The sequence below is a fragment of the Heliangelus exortis genome, chromosome 6 (assembly GCF_036169615.1).
Source record: "Heliangelus exortis chromosome 6, bHelExo1.hap1, whole genome shotgun sequence".
Taxonomy (NCBI): Eukaryota; Metazoa; Chordata; class Aves; order Apodiformes; family Trochilidae; genus Heliangelus; species Heliangelus exortis.
Genome location: NC_092427.1, coordinates 3,868,907 through 3,883,537, shown reverse-complemented (window position 1 = coordinate 3,883,537; position 14,631 = coordinate 3,868,907). Strand labels below are relative to the sequence as shown.

At 37.6% G+C, this 14,631-nt stretch overlaps 1 protein-coding gene across 26 annotated transcripts in view; it reads right to left on the bottom strand.

Moving 5' to 3' along the window:
• GTDC1 (glycosyltransferase like domain containing 1) overlaps nt 1-14,631 on the bottom strand; it is a 182,211-nt gene that overhangs the window by 66,571 nt on the left and 101,009 nt on the right. The window lies entirely within an intron of this gene.

The following is a 14,631-nucleotide window of genomic DNA, read 5'->3' as shown; positions in this document are numbered from 1 at the left end:
CCTCTGGAATTAGATACCTGCAGACTGTTGTTGTAAGAAATAAAGCCAAAAGAAGTAGACACCAGACAAATCTGACTTTAGCCAGCACACCCATTAACACTTTAAGTGCAACAAAATTGTGTACGTCAGCCTGTATTAAAATCTCCTTGAAGATACTCCAGGATCTCCTAACACTGAGCATTAATTTCAAAATATTTCTAAATATTCCTTTTCAGCAGTTTCCTCCAGTTTCCCATTGCCACAGCTCTCTGCTGACAGAGATCCCTCTGCACTCCCATGCACTGCCTGGGTACCATACATTATGGTGCAAACCCTAAGATTCCCTACCTCTCTGCTGATATTTACACCTGTATTAACTTCATACTTTTAAAAATGAGGGAGGTGCAGCTTTTCACCCCCCTAATAGCCACTAAAACATAGAAAAGAATTGCACTTGTATTTATGGGTGCACTCTAATTTTCGATAACAAAATAACCAACCCTTGCCAATAATTTATTCCATCACACAGCAGCACTACTTTTACTCTTTGTAATAAATTTTACTCATCTCAGCTACCTTATACCATTCAGAAGAACGGGATTTAAATATAATATTTAACCAACGTGGCGGATAACAGCTAAAAGGTGCCCACAAGAGACTTATTTAGATGCCTACTAAATATATTTACCTAAGTCAACGACGCTGTTTTATTTGGCAATTCTACATTTTAAAGCTATTGTCTCAATTAGGCCAAGAAGGAGGCTATGGCTTATGGCTGCAAGTCTCTGCCTGCATTCATTTATTGTTCAGTTCACAGTCTCTGAATACAACACAATCCTCCAACGGAGTCAGCTTTCATAATTCAGCAGTACAAAGTCTGCAAACACATGTAACCTAGATCCATATTTCACAGTGACAGCATATGATAGCAGAATGTGAAGTATTAATGCTAGTGTCACTACAGTCCTACACTCTACTGCACTTTAAGAGAAAGCAGCTGCTGAGATGAAATGTGTGCCAACTGTCTGAAGACAGAAACATAAGAAACATTCCTTCTGTTACAAAGGGAGAGACACACACAAACAGACTTTCTTTTAGTCTCAACAAGCACAAAGTTTCTTACTTTCCCCTTTTATATTTCTCTTTCAAAACCGCTCGCGCGCCGGGGGAAGACTTGGGGGAAGCGACAGCCTGGTCCACCAAGGAGCAAAGGGAGCAGAGAGTGATGCATTGGTAGAGAAAGCTGCTGGAATGATGATACCCACGTTCTCCAAAATCAGTTATAGGTACAGAAAAAAACCAACAGTTCCCACCAAATATCACACACTTGTTTCGGTTGGAAAAGACTCGAGATCATCAAGCCCAACCATTGACCAGCACTGCCAAGGCCACCACTAAACCATGTCCCTCATCTACACAGTTTTTAAAACCCTCCAGGGATGGGGACTCAAAACATAGGAAACATGAGATAGCATCACCCAGCATGCTGGTAGAAATTTTTAGCACTTTCCAGGAATACTGCTGCAGCTTTTCAGTAGCCAAAGCAATGAAATACTCACCCCTGCCTGCAAACATCTTCATCCTCACCCATCCTCGTGGAGGATGCACCTGATACTGAGAGTTTACTTAATTAGACTAAGAGACAAGCTATATAACTGCAAATTGAATTAGCAAGGGACACTTTTTTTTTTTTAATCTATTGTCTATATAAAGATTGGTGGAGAACCTCCCCTTCTTGATTTGTGTCTAGTCCAGGAGCAACTGTACAGAATGATCTCCCACGTACTTTACCACCACCTTTTAAGCACAGCGCTACAAGAAGAGGGTGACATAATTTGAAATGTTTGGCTGTAATTCACTTAAAAACTAGTACAACCTCATTGACCTCCTTATCAAACAATTTATTGTGCATTTACAGACTGGACAATGAAATAGAGGAGGGAAGGTATTAATGGTGACACTATTTGGCAAGCTCATAGCACAGTTCATTCAAAAGGCAATTTTAAAATTGAATGAAGAGGTTTGACTAGGCAATAAAAACAGCCACAATGCCAGTGAACAGTACTTAGGAGGAAAGCCTCTAATTATCCTATTTATAAATCAACAGCAATTTTACTGATGACTTCTTCTCAAACTTGATTAAAATAACTTCAAAAATTAAAAAATAATCAGATCATATTTATATTATTAAATTACAATTTTAAAGCATTATTGATTCTCTTCATAAATGAAAATGATAAAAACTTGAGGACAAGAATGAGGCAACATTTTTTAAGAGAAACATTTGTACAACACTCGGCAACATAATTATAGTGCTGCCCTTGGGGAAGGGGATTTTATTTTATAATGAGAATGTTTACACTGTTATGGGGTTCAATCTATCTGGGAGGGAAGGTTAAACTTCTTTCCATTAAAGACAGACTTATAATGAAAAGCTCTGAAAGGAGAATGGAGTCTAATATAGTAGATGTAATGGCCTATTAAATGATTCACACACACAAAATGAATCAAATTCATTGTATCTTACTGCTCTTTTATGACAAAATTGTTGAAAAAATAAAACTATTGTCAAGATAATTGCATATTACATATACTGTATTACTGTAACTACTATTCTTATTGGGTGACCCAGAGTCTACATTTTAGGTGCATTAATAGGACATTACATTTTAAATACTTTATAGTATTGGAATGTTGTACAAAAATCCCACTTTCACTCTGAAAGCAGAAATCAATTTAGACTTAAAGTCCTGCTGCAATTCTGCATCATTCTTTTTCAATTAAGTTTTTGCATACATTCTTTATGATGTCATTTCTACATTCCTGCAACAGATGTTTGTTTATATCCCAATTTTCTAAACTGCTGCTGTACTAGTTCCTGCTATTTTAAATGTAACCTCTATAACTAGCTGGTGCTTCCAACACCTACCACTATAAATGTTTTTCTAAACCTCCCCCCTTCAATCTATTGCTAGAAATCACCACCCCTGGTCATTACAAGGTAATGGACATTGCTTTTAAAGGGGCTTGAGTGTATTACAAAAGAAGAAATTAAATAAAAGACACAGTACATGTGCAATATATTCCTGTATCAGCAGTTTAAAACAGGAAACTTTGGGGGTTTGAATGAACGATTAATAATGGTGTTTCCTTTGTCAAGACCTGAATTTGTATGAAATCCACAATGCAATAATTTGGCTTACTACCACAGCTCTGTAATAATAATAATAATAATAATAATAATAATAATAATAATAATAATAATAATAATAATAATAATAATAATAATAATACAAGCATACATACACATTCAGGAAGTCCACACAACTGGACAAAGTCACCTACAGAACTGTCCATACCTACACAAGCACACTTACATTCAACATCATAAACCTTGGATTATTATCTTTCCTGGGTGTTAATGTTGAATAATACTGACTGTATTATTTTAATGTGCTGGACAGTATTAGTAATACAGTGGCTATTTCAGGTACTTCTATCAACTCAGTGAAATACACAGTGAGCAGTGGCCAGAGTGTTCCCTTCTCTGGACAAAACCTGGAACACCACAAACAGTTCAAACTTCAGATTTTAGAAGGTACTAAGTCCAGATAAGCCTTTGCAGGTATACTAAAAATTTCAAAGTACCTAATAATCTCAAATAATTTTAACTGAGTTGTATTTTTTTAAAAAAAACCCAAACACACACACACACACACAAAAAGCAGAATTTCTAAAGTCTCTTGCTGGTATATGACAAGGGAGTATACACAAGGGAGTACAACCTTGCAGAATTAGGTCCTTATATTTTAATGAATAAAAGCAGGACTTGCTTAATAATTTGAAGGCTCTCACACTTTTTCTGAGCTTTAAGGGAATTTTAATGCAAGCACCCAAGCAGGAGTAGTGCAGGAGAAGCCACAAAAACATTTCTGCTTCCATCCAACTTCTTAGCATAATCTGCCCAGTTAGGGTGAAAAGTCCAACATTTTTCTCATCTACAACTGGCTAAATGTTTTAAACACATTTGCCAGGCTACCAGTGCTTGAGGGATATTTTTAATGTAATTTAAAGCTAGTCTAAAATATGACACTTTGTTTCACAGCATAAGACTATTTCCTAAAGCTTTTAACATGGAAAACTGAGGTAAGAACTATCCATCTAAACCTATTTTCTTTACAGGGAGCAAGGTGGGGCTTTTTGATCTTTTATGCCTCTTACTAGAATTCAAAATAACAGAACCAAAACCTGAAGTGAGATTGGTTTTTCCTGCAGCCCAACCCCTCCTCCAGAAGAGAAGCCCTAGTTCCTAAGCACCTCTCAATTTCTATTAAACATGATTGCAAAAAACCAAATTCATCTTTCACATCTCATGGAGGCATTCAGTACCAGAGGGTGAGAAATTAGGAGAGAAAAAAATCAGCAAGAAGAAAAGTTGAAGAATAAATAGCAATTCATTTACCTTGCTTATACATAGGATATATTGTTGAGGATAAACATGAACAAGACTATTTTTGATTAAGATTAATACCGTAACCACACAGAACTATGTGACAGATAAGGAGATGGAGAAATTACCAATGTGTAAGGCAGAAAACATAAATGAAAAATAGGAAAGGTTATTGAGGCCAAAATTAGGTTATTTTCCAAAGGTGAAGCAATAGAGACTAGGGGAGGGAAGTCTAAAAGGCAGCTCTGTGATTAGAGAACAGGCAACAGAGAAATGAGACCTTTAAATACCACTCAGGAACCGTTTCTAGTGGTGATCACAGGTAGACAAAGTAGGTTTTACTGAAAGGATGCTCTGAATAGTTTCACGTTGCAGGACTGTAAGTCTTGCTCAATATTTACTACACTATTTGGAGTAAAACAATGCTAGTAATATGCACTGTCCAGCAGATGCTTTTCAATTCAGTCATTTATTCCTGCACATATATAAAATGAACATTCATTCAACAACCCCTAACAGTGCAGGTGCATCAAATAAGCCATTTGCTTTTCCTTTGCCTGGTACCCATTTTCAGAACCTCCCTTCTCCTCTCTTTATTAAGACTTATCACCCATAGCTCAGGTGTAATTATTACTGCTTGGAATTATTACTGACACACCATACTTTTTTAATAGTTGCCCATAGTGGGATTAATGAGGATGAGCTGCACATCCTCCCTCATCATTGCATCTGAGTATCTGTACTTACCTACCCATGGCTCCAGGGTTTGATTTTCAATTCTATCACTCCAGTTTCCCCATGAAAAGGTTTCAAGTGTAAGTATCAGAGCTTGGACCTCTGCAGACTAATAAAGTGCTCAAGTCAAATTTCAGATATCCAAACAAAGCACCTTCCTCCTGGCACAGCATCCTCCCAATCAACAGGCACTTTCCAAATTTCAAGTTAACAAATGCTTTCCAAACTCTTTTTTTTTTTTTTTTCCCCTCATGAAATATCCATTTGTTGTCTTTATAGTAGGTCCTTTAAAAGGGAGTCCTAACTGATGGATTACAGCATGTTTCTACCTTTTCAATCTGAATTTCATAAGAATAAAATAAACCACAAATGAAAGTGCTTGTACCAGGCACGTTGAACCTTTCTTCTTCTATTAGCATATCAGTCTGCAATCATAACTAGATCAATAGCAAAGATATCTGCTTAAAAGAGCACCATGCTTTCTTTTGTCAGAAATTCATTACTTTTTATTAGGGTCATTGCTTGAAAACTTCAAAACACCATATGGACCTAATTGTGGTTTATTTTGGCAAAAAGGAAGACACTGTAGAACAATTGAGGCATTACATTCTACAATTCCATTACTTTCATCCCTCTCCGTTTTATTACTGTGTCATTAAAGGCAACTTGAGTGAGGGAAGAATTATAGTGTCATGTGTACAGGCTAGTAGATTAATAACAAAACACACTCAAGTTTAAAGGTATCTAACAGCTGTTTTCATTATTTTGTGTAAATACGCTTGAAGCATATCTATCTGATTAGTGGATAGAGTGCTCTTCTCTGTCACATGCCATGGGCACTGCTATGTGCAAGTAATCAAAGTGCTCAGAAAATGAGTTTACATTGTTCACTGCTGAAATACACAAATGTCAGAAAGTGACTGTGCATCAAAGCTTAGGCAAATCATCTGCTGCAAACAAACAGACTCCAATGCACACTGCAGCTCTAAACGTTCCTCTGCAGCTCAATGACTGAGCAGGACTTATTGCTAGCCCAAATGAAGTGATGCTCACAGAATAATAAGGCACTAACATATAGATGGGCCACCAAGTTCTGCCTTGAGTAGCTCTAAAAAGAGCTCAGATGCTTGCTGAGCCAAAGGCAGTTTGAATGTCAGAAATACTGGGTGCCTTTGTGGATAGCATACAAGTTTTTGCTAGGAAAGAAGAGGAAAAAAAAAAAAATTGTTACCTGCTATACCCCTTTTAAAAATTTACTTTTAATATTTGTGTTATTTTAATTTTTTTAGGTTGTTTTTAGGGGGGGGCTTGTTTGTTGGTTTTTGTTTCTTTTTTTTCTTTTGTAACAAGGTTACCAGAAATCCTGACATGTAATCCCTCCTTTTATTGGCAACAAAAAAGCTGAAGCTGCAACACTGAAAAAAAAAGGGTTAAATCCTCTCGTTTGCATACATCATCCCATAATTCAAGACTGGTAATTCAAAATCAGATGGCAGATAGCATGAATGAACTCTGAAGCCAAAAGACCTGCGATGAAGTTTGATGGAGGACATAAAATTTCAGTCACTGGAAGGAATTACTGCAGGAAAAAAGTTCTTTCTCTGATTCATTTGCTTCTAGTGCAAATTGAGGCAATTTTAGTATTAAACTACTCTACACAAGGATGAAAATGAAAAAGCCATACAGACTCAAACTCAGAAAGTTAAAATAAACTCATTCTGACTCCGGTGAGCTCAACAGAAGAATTTTATCCAAATCCTTCAGTAAGCAAAAGGAAACTGAGGCAAAATGAAGACACTTATGAAGCTGCTTATGAAGACTCAAAATTTTGCCTGCAGGTGGTTGTTGCTGAAGCTCATCTCACCTAACACCTTCCCCAGGCACTGAGGCTGTGAGCCCTTGGTACCACTTCAGTTTCTGTTTCCTTCTGAGAGATGCTCAGCCTGTAGTAAAGTCCAAGAAGAAATTCTTTCCTGTGAAGCTGCTGAGCCCCTGGCCCAGGCTGCCCAGAGAAAATGTGACTGCTCCATCCCTGGAAGTGTTCTTGGACAGGTTGGATGAGCAACCTGGTCCAGTGGAAGGACTCATACCCATAGCAGGGGCCTTGGAACAAGATGATCTTTAATGTCTCTTCCAGCCCAAACAATTCTATGCTATGAAGACTGATGCCTCAAGAACTCCAGCATGTCAGAGGACTTGGAGAGGAAGGACCAAACACACTGGCCATGATGTGGCTTTTTTCAAAAGCACTGAAATGTTCACCAGGTCCCTGTACCTATTTTCTCCCTTCCCACCATGGTAATGATGATTAATCTGGCTAATGAAAATTCCTCCTGATCCCAAATACAGTGAGAGGTTGAACATGTGAGCAAGAGGAACTTTGCAGGATGCTGCTCAGTCAAAGAACACCTGTTCAATGAAACACAAGATGAATACTGTGCACAGTACACAGAACAGTCTGGTCTTCCATTCTGTCTTTTTCAGATGCTGGAAATACATGCTCTCAGATCTCAGACTACAGTCTCAAGACTGAAGTCAGTATGACCAGGTGACCTTTCATCTTCATTTTCGAGATAACTTCACAGCAAACATCTGCATCTCCCTGACACTATTCCTGTATTAATTAACCAGCCATTACATGAATTCATCATATTCCTCCTTAATTTCAATAGTGTTTCAACAGTCATTTCAAAACTAAATGCCTCTCAGAGAAAAAAAAAAAAAAAAAAAAAAAAGAACCAAGAAAAACAAACAAATAAAATAAAATAAAAAACTAAACCAAACACCCTTCCCTACATAACCTTTTTCACATTTCCAGTGTGAGTACTTTAATAATGACCAATTTATACCTAGTGGATGTTGTAGGGATTATCCTGGAACTTAAATAATTCCTCCTCTTTCATGGCATTTATCCTCTGACTGTATTTATAAAGATTAACGTATATCCCCTTCTCAACCTTTATTTTGCTAGGACAAGTGAACCATACTCCTTTAATCTGCTCTCATAATACAGATTCTCCTAATCATCCTAGCAGCAACTCTCTGTACCTGTTTGACACTTTAATCTTTCTTGAATACAGGTAACCAGAACAACACACAATTTTCAGTCCTTTACACAGACACACCAATCTGTACCTTTAAAAAATATCTTTTCTATTCTGTATGAGAACCATAGAAGTATTTTTAATTTTTTTCTTTTTTTTTTTTTTTCTTTTTTTAGGTCTGGGGCAGCTATACTGCTGCTTGGTGCATCTCCAGCAACAAGTGTTCTATGCATCTGCACCTTCTTCACATTCTGTATTCATCTCATATAAACTGAGCCACCATTTGGCACACCAAAGGGAAGGAAGATCTGCTTGCTTTTCTATTCAATATCTATGAGAACCATCAACTGGAGATGAATTCTTAGAGGGTTTAGAGGAGAACATGGCTCTGAAATAGTTTTGGGTTTTTTTTTTTTTGAAAGGTAAAGTCAAGGAAATGAAGAAACATGACCCCATCAAAGAGTAACCATGATGAGTATTCTGGAAGAGAGAGATAAAAGCCACCCTGGAGACATTAAGTCAGAGTCCCTTCAACTGGCACAGAACCAGCAAAAAGACACCTGTGGGTTCTGGACAAAACCTTGACAGGGATGGCAAGTGGAGAGATGAGGGCTCTGGTGTGATGGTGAGATTATTACACACCATTAGTCCCATGGCTGGTTGGACATTAGTAAAAAAAAAAAAAAAAAAAAAAAGGAAAGCATTCTGCTTATGAGTCCCAAGATTATAAGGGAGCAGAGCATATGTAGGGTAAACCAAAGATGACAAAGATGAGCAAAATCTTTCATTTCCTTTTAGCCTGACCTGACTTACACACTTAGGAATCACCTTACAGGAAATGTGCTCAGTTTTAGGAGCCCACTCTACAACTAATCAGAGGTTGGCTGTTTCAACTTAATACCTAACTCATTCTCCCTGTCTTTTGTTAGTGCCCACAACATAGTTTGAAAACCAGACTGAATATACTAATATCTTGTTCTACAGGATCTGTAAACCCCTTGCTGCAAACAGAGATTTCTCAACACACAAAATACCCCATCACTAAAAGAGGCAACAGATTGAAATGATGTTTTCTCACCCATACTTGAGGAAAAGAAGCTGGGGAAGCATTGATGGGCTTGGATCTCCCATAGCTCTACAAGTAGCATCCCTGCTACTTGGTGCTCACAAGCCCAAAACTCTGACAAGCCCTCATTACTATTTAGACATGAGTCTTCAATAGTAAAGCTAAGCAGCTCATACCTTAAAAACACTTCTAGTACATTTATGTTGGGATTTTCATATTTTGAAATGTATGCTGCTTGAATTATTTAAAGGGAAGAAGAGGAAGATTATTTCAGCTGGGAGCCACAACTGAGCAGGGGGAATGTCCAAAATATAAAATATTCAATATTTCTAGTTGGAAATGCAAAAGCAAAAAAAAAAAAAAAAAAAAAGAAAAGAAAATACCTAAATAGATTAAATTACTTCTTGCACAACAAAGAAATTATCTGTGATTTGGCAAAATTAAAAATCATTTAACTTCATCCCATTTGATTACATATAAATAAAACATCTGTATTAAATTGTTCTTACACATTACATAAAGGTCATCTCCATAGAAATGGAGAGATATGTTCAAAGTTGCCTCTTCAAACTGCAATTTTATGTATTCCATCATGTAATTTTCTTCTCTTATTCTTTATTCTCTGAAATTCCTATGGAATATCTTAGTATCTTCTCTACTGACACTTCCATCTGACAGTACCTCTGACTTTAACTTAAATTGGCACACGACAGTGCTCGAAGGAGATCCACTTAAAGTTTTAGTTTCACATTTAATAACAATTTTCAACCTATTCCACCACTCTTCTGAAAGGTTACTTTGAGATTCTGATAGTTTGGGGTTGTTTCTGCCCCAAATTAATACTGTGTTCAAGACAAAAAATGGCTTTTTCTACAGGTACTGCCATTTCCCCACAACTGGTAACAGATTCCTTTATTCTCCTACAAATGATTTCTGAAAACATTTTGTATTCTCAGTGAAAAATCTCTAAAAAAATTCCGATATCTCTCCCTCTTCCTTATCTTTTCTGCAATTTTTAGCACATCATCTACTTGCTTTTCCATTATATCACATCAACAAATGCCTGGAATATTTAAGCAAAAAGGTTCTGTCACTGCTTCATGTAGCAACTCAGAAATAATATGCACAACACGACTGCTTCCCTCTGTTACAATTCTGTAAGCATGAAATGGCTTTAAAGAAAAACAAAAAAACCCCACCTCCACTTCCATGTAATATTCATGAATTTCATAATAAAAAAATATGGGATTGTTCAAACGTTGAAGGGCAGTATTTTGAAATGCAAAATTCAGCAGGGACCATCTTTCACACATGCAAAGGATTTAAGTCTGGGACTGACTTGGGCTGGGACTGAACTGGAGACTCCGCATCACTCGGTGCTGGGTTTGGGGTGCCACCTCTTCCCACATCAAACTCAGCTCCAGATGACTGCAGTGATGAAAATGAAGGTATTTAGCACTTGGTAGGGCTCTAGAATTAATCAATAGCCTTTTACACCTTTGAACAGAAAAAACCGAAAAAGAACACAACAGAAAAAAAAGTCTCTTGCAAAAATTTTAGCCAGCTGAATTTAAACTTTGTTGATTCTTATTACAACGATTTGATGCAAACTCTGAAAGAATTTCATTCCTGAACCAGCTTAATCAGGGATGATATTTAACCTGATCCCAGCTTTGAGGAGGAAGACTCCGGTGGGAAAGGCAAAGAGAAAGAACAGATGGAGTACTGAGGTGGGAAGGCAGAGAAAGCCCGAAGAAGGGCTTGCACTTATTATTAAAAAAAGGTATTTTTAAACATTAAATTGATGAAATACTTTGCTATTGTGGAAATTAAAGTCAGAATCTATTATTGTTTTTATTCTCAATAAATACAGTCGAATTACTGTACTAGAGATCAAGCAATCCCAGAAGAATTCAAAGTGCCATCCATACCAGCTCCTGATGAAGGTGTCATTTTCATCTCCTCTCCCATGACACCCCTCAACTTCAAATGCCCATGCTTATTACAGCAAGGTAGTCTCTCCTCTGTACAAGTTGCAGAGAAATTATTATGCATGGGAGTGCATAATAATCCAGTCCAGTCGTGACTCTACCACTGACTTCCCACATGAATATGCACGAATCAATTAAACCTCTGAATGCATCAATTTCCTTCTCGAGTAGTAATGATAATAATAATAATAGCTGCCCATTGTATAGGGCACTGCATGTAATATTTTACTGCCTGCTAATGAAATGTGCTATTAATTATTAGAATGTGGTTTGTTTTTGAAAGCCAAGTACTGGCGTGTCTCAACTTCATATTCAAAGTGACACAACTTGAACATTTCAAAAAAAAAAAAAACAAAAACAAAAACCCAAACCAATTGACTATGGGAAAGAGCTTACAAGTATTATGGCAAATCCTACTTAAAAATCCAATGGCATTTAAATCAGCATGAGAACTTTTAGATCTTACCAGCTCTACTGGAGAGAAATTTGCAGCTAAGGGGTTAATCAGATGAGATGGGAGTGGTTATAGGCTCTGTGCCACAGGTTTTGCCCTTTGTGGCTTCTCACATCCCAGACTTGGAAAATATGAGCTGTGATACTGAGAAAGGTAAGAAGCCAGCACAGCCCCACAGTGATAAATGAGTTTGCATCATCTGTCATTAGAACTTCCTGCCAACAGGGTCATTCCCTATTAAATTACCACTTGTCAATGTTTAAAATACTGATTGATAAATGACTGTGCCAAAACTGATAACACGACAGCTTTTATTTTCTAATATTCTTGGTTACCACATTCTGCTACTTCAAGATACAGATATAGTACAGTTTTTTTTTTTTCCAAGTTCTTTAGTGAAAGACAATTTAATCTAATGCAAAACTAACAGGTACTGTGTAATGATTGGTCCTGATATACATTACATACTATTCTTCTTGCCAAAATAAACCTACTGGCGATTTAGCGATATGGGTAGATCCAAGTTTCACATTTCATCAAATGCTAGTAATCTGTTTTATCAATATAAACTGCATTTTAATGAAAAAATTCTTTTCTTCAGTACACTTCACTTCCAATGCCCCAGAGTATAATAATTCGTTCATGCTGTAGAACAAGAATGTTTTACAAGACCTTAACTCTCCAGAGAAATTTCTCTGTAAATACAAAATGCAAGTTTTATGGGAATGTGTTGTATGCAACATGAGCAGTACCCAACATAATAAAAAACTAGGTTGCACAGAGAATTCTGCTTAAGTATCCTTGTGAGCTATTGTGAGACTAAATGGTTATTATGATAGTGTTTAGTGGAATACCTATACGACAGATAAAAGACAGCCAGTAAAACTATTTCTGTCCCTGAATGGATAAAAACAAATTAGTTTTTTAGAAACTTCTGCAAAATGAATACATCCCAGCAGACTGTTCAGCCAGTGTCCTAGGAGGGCACTCTCAGTCTGCTGCTATCAGGGAGTTCCGGGGACAAATATTTTTAGGATAAACCCGAAGCTTTCTGCCTGGAAGACCAGGCTGGAGCAATGGCTACTGCTCCACGATCCAGAAAGAGAATGGAACCTCCTGCATCATCCCTCAACCTTCCTCTCACAGCCCACAATGCAGCTCTAGAGACAGAACCACATAAAAAAAAAGCAACCCTGAATACAGATGCTTCCTCCAACCACCCAAGCCCATAGATGTGGCTCTCTGCACTTATCCCAGAGTAACCAACCTGCAGCCAAAGGCTCCAGAACTAAAAGACCCCATTTTATAACCCTTTTAAACCCCTACTGCAACCTTTCTTCCCAATAGCTTCAGTGTCCCAGATCTTGAGAGCATCCCTCAAGCCTGTTGTGCAACCTTCCCAGTGTGCCACCACCAGCCCTCACAACCTGCTTGCGGCAGGTGGGGAGGAAAGACATTCAGGGGAGTAATTTCCATCACCCAGTTCTTCAGCAGCAAGCCCCAAGGTAGGAGCAGTCTATTGGCATTTTCTAATTATGCTAACTACCCATAAACTGTGGGGGCAGGGAAGCTGAGCCCACCAGAGAGAGCAACGTGCACCATGGAGCTGCATGAGCCACCACCAAAGGCAGTAGCAAGCCTCAGTACCAGAGTCACTATCAGTCACTATCATTAGCATAGTACTCCACCTAAACTAATATATGCTATTTCACTGGATGGTTAATTAGCCAAAAAATGGCTCTTCTAAGGTATACTGCTTCCCATATTCAAGCCAGTTCACTTGAGCTCACTTGGGTACCACTGCTGAGCATCTCTGCGACGCAGCCACCGCCCCAGTGCCCATCCACATCTTTGGGCTCCTGTGGATTCAAAATCCTCCCTCCTTGTTGACTTCTCTATTTTTCCAGCACAGGAAAGCTACTGTATAGTGTCAGGATTAGAGAGAAAGGGGAAGCCTCTGATTTATCTAAACAAAGGCAAGCCCTGTGAGCCTGGTCCAAGTGATGAAATTATTTTTTTTTTCTTCCCCAAACCAGGCTCCTCCCCACACAACATTCATGTTTCTGTACAAGAGATACTGTCAGCATCTTTTAAAAACTTCTGCTTTAGTCAGGAACTCCCTTGGCTGTCCCTAAAGTATTCTCTAATTAGCAAATTAGCAAATTCTGCCTCTCTTACACTACCAGTAAAAAAAAACCCAAATAAAAAATGGTTGAAAATGTCCTGTTCACTGTACCAAGTTAAAAAAGCAAATGAAGAAAAAACAGTCTAAAATTTTTAATTCTACATCAAAATGTGTAACACGGATAATGCAAGATTCTCCCTAACAAGTTTCACTTAAACTATTTTTATTTTCTCCTGCAATCCTCATCTGCTAGAGATCCTTTTATACTATTTCACCTTAGTCCAGTACATGTTTGGAGTTCTCACACCACTTTATTCTTGCTTATAAACACATCATCCTTTTCCACCATATCATAACAATGAAGATATACCACAGCCAAGAGGCTGTGGAATACACATACAGGAAGCAAAATCTGTATTACAAGCATATTATATGGAAAATCTATTACAATTTTTGTTGAAACTAATTTCAAATATGCCAACTGCCATAGACAGTCTGGATGCAGATGGGCCAAGGGAATTCATACACAACACCCAAAACCTTCCAGAGGTGTTTCAGCAGAGTCTGCTGGCATGTGGACACCAAAGACAACATCAGTAGAAAGGAGTTGTTTTTTTTTTTTTCCTGGATCAGGGTTTGCCACTGCAGAAGTGCAAATAGATTATATCAAAATATTGATAATTTGATATTGCTTGTATCAGAAAAAAAAATAGGATTTCATTTACATCAAAATAGGAAGTAATCTGAAATTTAGCCAGTTACAATTTAAGTGTGAATACCAGTGTAT